This window comes from Ambystoma mexicanum, chromosome 6q (assembly GCF_040938575.1).
Source record: "Ambystoma mexicanum isolate Mex_15411 chromosome 6q, UKY_AmexF1_1, whole genome shotgun sequence".
Taxonomy (NCBI): domain Eukaryota; kingdom Metazoa; phylum Chordata; class Amphibia; order Caudata; family Ambystomatidae; genus Ambystoma; species Ambystoma mexicanum.
The window spans coordinates 109,973,034-109,979,010 of NC_090937.1; the positions used below are offsets into that span (position 1 = coordinate 109,973,034).

The 5,977-nt window shown below is 45.7% G+C and overlaps 1 pseudogene; it reads left to right on the forward strand.

Moving 5' to 3' along the window:
• The first annotated feature begins 5,123 nt into the window (after nucleotides 1-5,123).
• LOC138517264 (U1 spliceosomal RNA) lies at nucleotides 5,124-5,261 on the forward strand (annotated as a pseudogene).
• Nucleotides 5,262-5,977: the final 716 nt, after the last annotated feature.

Below are 5,977 nucleotides of genomic sequence, written 5' to 3' on the forward strand. Positions count from 1 at the left end.
GACATTGTATGTGAATAATGACACATTGAATAGGCCACAATTTTGAAATATTTGAGAATTTGAGTGGATTTGAACATACAACTCTCAGTTATTAACAAGCATGTGATGCCATTCTACATCTTATTAAAATTCTGAAACAGACAGTATCAATTATTCTCTCGGCGCCGACCCTTAACGCCTGATTACAAGGTCCATTAGCGCTATGGTGATTTTAACGCCTGCTTTTTGCAGGCGTTAAAATCCATGGCGCTAAGGGACCATGGTGCTAATTACGCCACAGTAATTTACGGTGGCGTAATTAGCGCCTTCCCCACTCCCATTATGCCCTATGGGGCAAAAATGGGAATGGGGAAGGGTAAAATGGGAAATGGGGATTTACCGCCCCACTCACCTTGGAATGGGGCGGTAAATCCGCCATCCACCATGGTGTAAACGTAGTTTACACCATGGTGGTAAGGGTACGACCCAGGCGGTAACTTACCGCCTGGGTCGTAATGAGGCCCTCTGTATTTATCACGCAAAACCAAGATCCGTGGCACTTTATAGCTCTGATGTGCAGGGATTTGAATCACTGTTCTGCCAACAAATAAAATAAAGACGTTATTTTTCTTCCTGTAACCTCTTCCAATTTCCCTACTCACTTAGATTAAAGCAAGGGTTTTCAATGGTTACATTTTGTTTCAGACCAATTTTACTTTTGTTATCTTTGTGGGGTTATCCCAAAGCCTATTTCAATGGGAAAACTTTGCTTGACATGCGTTCCAGTGATTGTTCTCTAAAGATACGGCGGATTTAGTATGTGAAAGATACACTTTGTTTTGTAAATGGTTATGACTGATATTGTGAAACAGTACCAACAACAAAATTGCAGAGGAGGCAGCTTGAATAATTACTGATGAATACAATGATGGCCAAAAGGAAAGACACCGAAATAACTACGACGCAGAAAAGATTGTATTTCATCTGATCTATTTTTAGTGAAATAAAAAGATATTTAACACACTATTTAAAAACATCAGCAAGAAGATGGCTCACCCATTGTAGATTCAACACAGTATCTATTGGCCAAATTGTGCCCCTATTTTATGGATTAAATAACAAAACCGTAATGCACTTGTTATGTTATTTTTGTGTTAAAAGTACCAACATATTTGTCGACTTACAATGATACCTGTTCTTCAGATGCTATCTGACCATGTGGTTCCCTGTGCTTTGCAATCCTTATTAGAAGCACAAAGCATATGAAGGAAGCTTTTTGTAGTCTTTGTTTTGTGTTTTTTTATACATGTACCAGTGGTCTGCATATTTTATGTGTTTCATATATTTTCCTGCTTTGTTTGACACGATCTGCAGTTGGCAGCAGGTGGCACTTTACGGTTAGGTCAGCTACTTTGTTTGTTGGCCGCCCCGCATACTTAATGTTTTTATATTACTACATTTTGCAATTGGGGGGTGGTCGATGGCATGGATAGAAGGAGTTTATAGGTCGCCTAGGAAGAATAAGGCCATACTCAGCAATGGAGGGCATACCATTATTAAAACTACTTTGGAGTTGGCCGCCTTCAACGCTGGGGTGGTGCGTGTTGACCCCTTCCTTTGGCGAAATGACTGGATGGTCCATGGCCGAATGAGAACTGCTAGGACCACCCCCCTGACCGGCCCACTTGGACCTCATTGCCTGCTGGAAGAAATAATTACTGAGGCATTTTGTTCGGGAGTGAGCTGCCCGGGACGGGGCCAGTGGTCAGGTTTTGTAGTGAACAGCAGTTCTGATTTCACATTGTTGTGCACTTAATGGGCAAAAGGTATGGAGAGGTCCGGGACTGGCCCTCTTTTCCACCCTTGTCTGTTTTCGAGGGTTAAAGCACACGATGTACAGCAAGTGCAAGAATAGTGTTACATCATTGCAGTTATCGACCTGTATAAATTACGTGGCCTGGTAACCTATTTGAAGTGGCTCCGGGAATTGGGCCTTGTTTTTTGGAATGGGCCAAAGCAGACTCTGTGTTTTATTGTCATGCCTACAGTACACAAGAATGGCAGTTGGCCGCCCTTGGGTTATCCTCCCATTCTCTCCTGTGTAAGCGCAGATTGTATATTTTAGTTTAATTGGTTTCTCATCCTAACATTGCATGGTGGCATAATTAGGTATGTTTAGGTCACGTGTGCCAATGGAAAAGAATGATTTGCTCTCATCGCGAAGTGCTATTGAGTGGCTGTATCTATACATGCACGGAAGGAAAGCTGCTTGTTTTAGTGAGTGGCGGAAGACACCACACACTACATTTGGGGAGTCGCATGAGAGGTGTCTGTAATGTAGTTCTTCTGGTAGATTCCATTTCTGCGGTCAGGGATGGTAATTTGTCTACGGTTGCTTCGCAAACCAACGAGTTGAATGCTTGTAAGGAGGTATTCCTTCATTTGCAAATTACGCAGTACCTGGCATTAGCAGTGCACAGATTTCTTGTCAGGAGCAACGTCTTGATGTCAAGTGTTTTGCATGGGGCCTGGGAGCTGAGTGAAGAGCAGCATTTCTGCGCACAACTGTTTGATGCTCTTCTTGATTTATTTACTAATACAATGGTTTACACTGTGGTAATGGCTATGGGTGACTTTCATGTATCCCAAATGCATTTTCCACCTTGCACTGAGTATGACTGTATATTCAATGCACTGTTTATGCTAGCTGTTTATTTCTGTCAAGTGTTTGCATATTCCCCAATATTGCCTGATCACTATATTTTGTATCTTCACGATCCCTGTAGTTGCTGGTTTCTGGCACACCAGACATTCTTCATTTAGGGACTCCATTCCCAGGCAACCAGCCTACAGAGAGTAACAAAGGGATCAAATTCCTCCCAAAAGCTTGGCTGACTCTGCTGTTGGAAAACCTGTTCAGCAGCTTCCTTAAGCCAGAAACCAGCCCCAGTGTAATCTGCCGCCTAGGGCTGAATCTTTATTCCACTTCCATGAAACCCTCCTCCACTACCTAGGGACAGTTGGCATGCCCTCACCAAGCTAGCTCCTGCTGAGAATCTAGATTCCCCACTCCACAATTAGTGTGCCTTTTGGCCCCAACTGTGCTGCACTGTATAATTTCATCTCCCCATCCCCTACAATTAACATGGCCTCTGGGCTCAAACTTCCAACTCCCCTGAATTGGGAATCACACAAAATACCTGAACGCGTCTGTCCGACTCTGCATACCATCTCCCCTGGAAACGAGTCCAGCAACACTTGCCCAAACAAACACTTGCCTGGGTGAGAAGCTGGCCCTGCAGTGGGTGGAAAGAAGAGCCTTATATAAGCTTGTGGAAAGAGGACTGGGGGTCTTCCTTCTTTTTTGGCTGCTGGCAGTGTGTGCTGACCATGGAGGTTGAGGGAAGAGTGGCGTCCTATATAAGGTACCCATGTCTCCAGTCTACCCTTCATGTTCTCCCTCTTCCCCAAACTGTTCTTTTTATCCTCTAGGCCCTGCTTCCCCCGGTCTGTATCTCTGTCTCCCTGTTTCTCAGTCTCCCTGTGTCTCTGTCTCCCATGTCTCTGTATCCCTGTGTCTCTGTCTCTTTGTGTGTGTCTCTCTCTGTGCTTCTTTGTGTCTCTCTCTCTCTCTCTCTCTCTCTCTCCCTCTCTCTCTCCTTTTCTCCCTCACCATCTCTACCAGCCTCAGTCTCCCACCCTTCCCTTTCTCCCTTGGTCTCCCTTTCCTCATAAATGCAAGGGTACTCCCCTGGCCCCAGCTGGTTCCACGCCAGTGGGTGTGCCTAGCTAGTCCAGTGTGTCTAATTTATCCTCCTGGCAATCAGTTTACTCCGCTTCCTTTAATAAATCTGTTCCTGGTTTCTACAAAGACTTTGGTGCCTTCATTGTGAACCTTTATCAGCTGAGAAACTTAACCTTTGCAGTGCTTTTTTCCTCGTCTTGAGACAAAGAAGAACAGCGGGAGCTCAGTTACGTTTACCTCTAAGTACAGTGCGGATTGATGAAAATGTCCGTGCATTATACCAAGTACATTGGACATTATAGATGTTGCCAGTGGGGTATCAAAGCATGGCGAATACCACATGTACAGCACGATATGTTACCCTAGTAGTGCCCCAATAACACACTGCAACCTGCAAATGGGCCTCAGTGTACCAGCTGCCAAGGTTTCTGGAAGTTGCTTATGATCTTGATCTGTGATCTATGATATGACCTGATATGATAGGTTATTTATAACACGCTTAATACCCATGCAGCAGTGATCCCAATCATAAAAGTGAAACAGGCAAGCCCAACAGGTATAACTTATTTTCACTCTTTTGGTAGCATAGTCTGAGGGAAGCCTATACCCTTCAGGAGAGGTGTGAGCTGATACAGTTGCAACACAAAAAACAATAGTGCTATGTTCCCAAAATACCTTATTCTTGTCTTTCGGATCTCAGCAGAGCCAGGCTTTTCAGCATCGGACCAGAAGCATGGGTGCCTTTGCGCTGGGCTGGGGTCAAGTCGGAGAGCAGCAGCGATGGGCCCCAATGATGCATTTCTGTTTGGCAGTGGTGCTGATTTGCGGTAGAAAACGCTGGGAACAGTAGGCCGTGCCAAGTGGATGGCACTGGAAGACTCAGTGACCTCTGGGCCCGGACAAGGGAATACTTGCCTTTGGCGCTGTGCAGGCTCGGCTGACACAACACGGCATATGGTTACAGCAAAGATGTCAAGCTTCAGCATTGTCATTGAGCAGAACTCTGAGATTCAGTGGTGGTGGAGCGTCGAGGTCCAGGATGATTATGATGGTGTCAATGGGGCCAGCGCTGAGCAGCTCTGCTCAGGAGGGCCATGGGCCCCTGTGGGGCCAACAGGCCAGTGGGCAGACTGCAACAGGCCTGCTCGAGCCATCCTGCTATTTATATTAGTTTTGGGCTGAGCAGGGCCTGATGGGAGAAAGGAACTGCGCTACAATCTGCTCTTCTGCTGGGCTCTGCATGGTGGAGCTTCCCCCTAAACGCGGGACAGGCAGCTCTGCAGATGCTCAGAGCTTCTGGGGGTTGAGGGGTTGGGCCTGGGTCAGGGCCTGCCTTCTCACCCTTGCTTAGCGGGGCTTCCCAGAACTGACCCAACCCCTGCCCACTTGCATGCAACTCATACTTAGCTGCCAGATCTCCCAGGGTGAGGTTTACCCATTGCACATCGGATTTGCTGACCCCTGCTATGTTCCCAAATGCCGGATAGACAACTGCATTATTTCTGGTAGTGGGGAACTGCGTTCGCGCTCTCCCCCTGATTTATTGGTGAAAGAAAAGGTGAAGTGTGCACTATGCCTGCTAGGTTGCATACTTTAAGATTGTGCTCACATTGCGTTTCTTCAATTAGGTTCACCTTTGGGTGATCGCTTTTCCACATTTTATCTGTTGAATTGAATTATTCTTCTTTCATCACCACAGAAGTAATGTGTATTACAGAGATAAGCTGCCATATGTATTGGGCACACTGCACATGCTCAGGCAGCATCAATCATGCTTTGTACAGGACAATGCTGGCCTAAATTGGGAACAGCCAGCATAGACATGTTGCTACAGGGGCATATTTTGGGTACAACCAGAATGACAATGTGTTACATCAGTGACAGTGCTGTCTTACACTGTGGACACATTGATCATTAAAATGTTTTGTGTTGTAAAATGTTCTTTTCTGCTGTTGGTGACATGGAGTTTTCATGTTCCCCTTTAGAACTGATTGTACATTTATGGCTTTTTGGTCACCTTTTCTGCTGTAAAATGCACCGTTTCAACCACATATTTGAAAAAAAGTTCTTGGGGGGGAAACTCCCCCAAACCTTCCCTAGAGCCTTGTAGCTCCCTCGCTACGCTCGGTCGCCCCCACTATTTCTGAAAAATATTAACACATAGACACTGAAAGAAATCACAAGCAACTAACCTTTGATCACTGCCCATGACACCAAAAGCTATCTTTGGGACTGCATGGCTATCACAGCCTG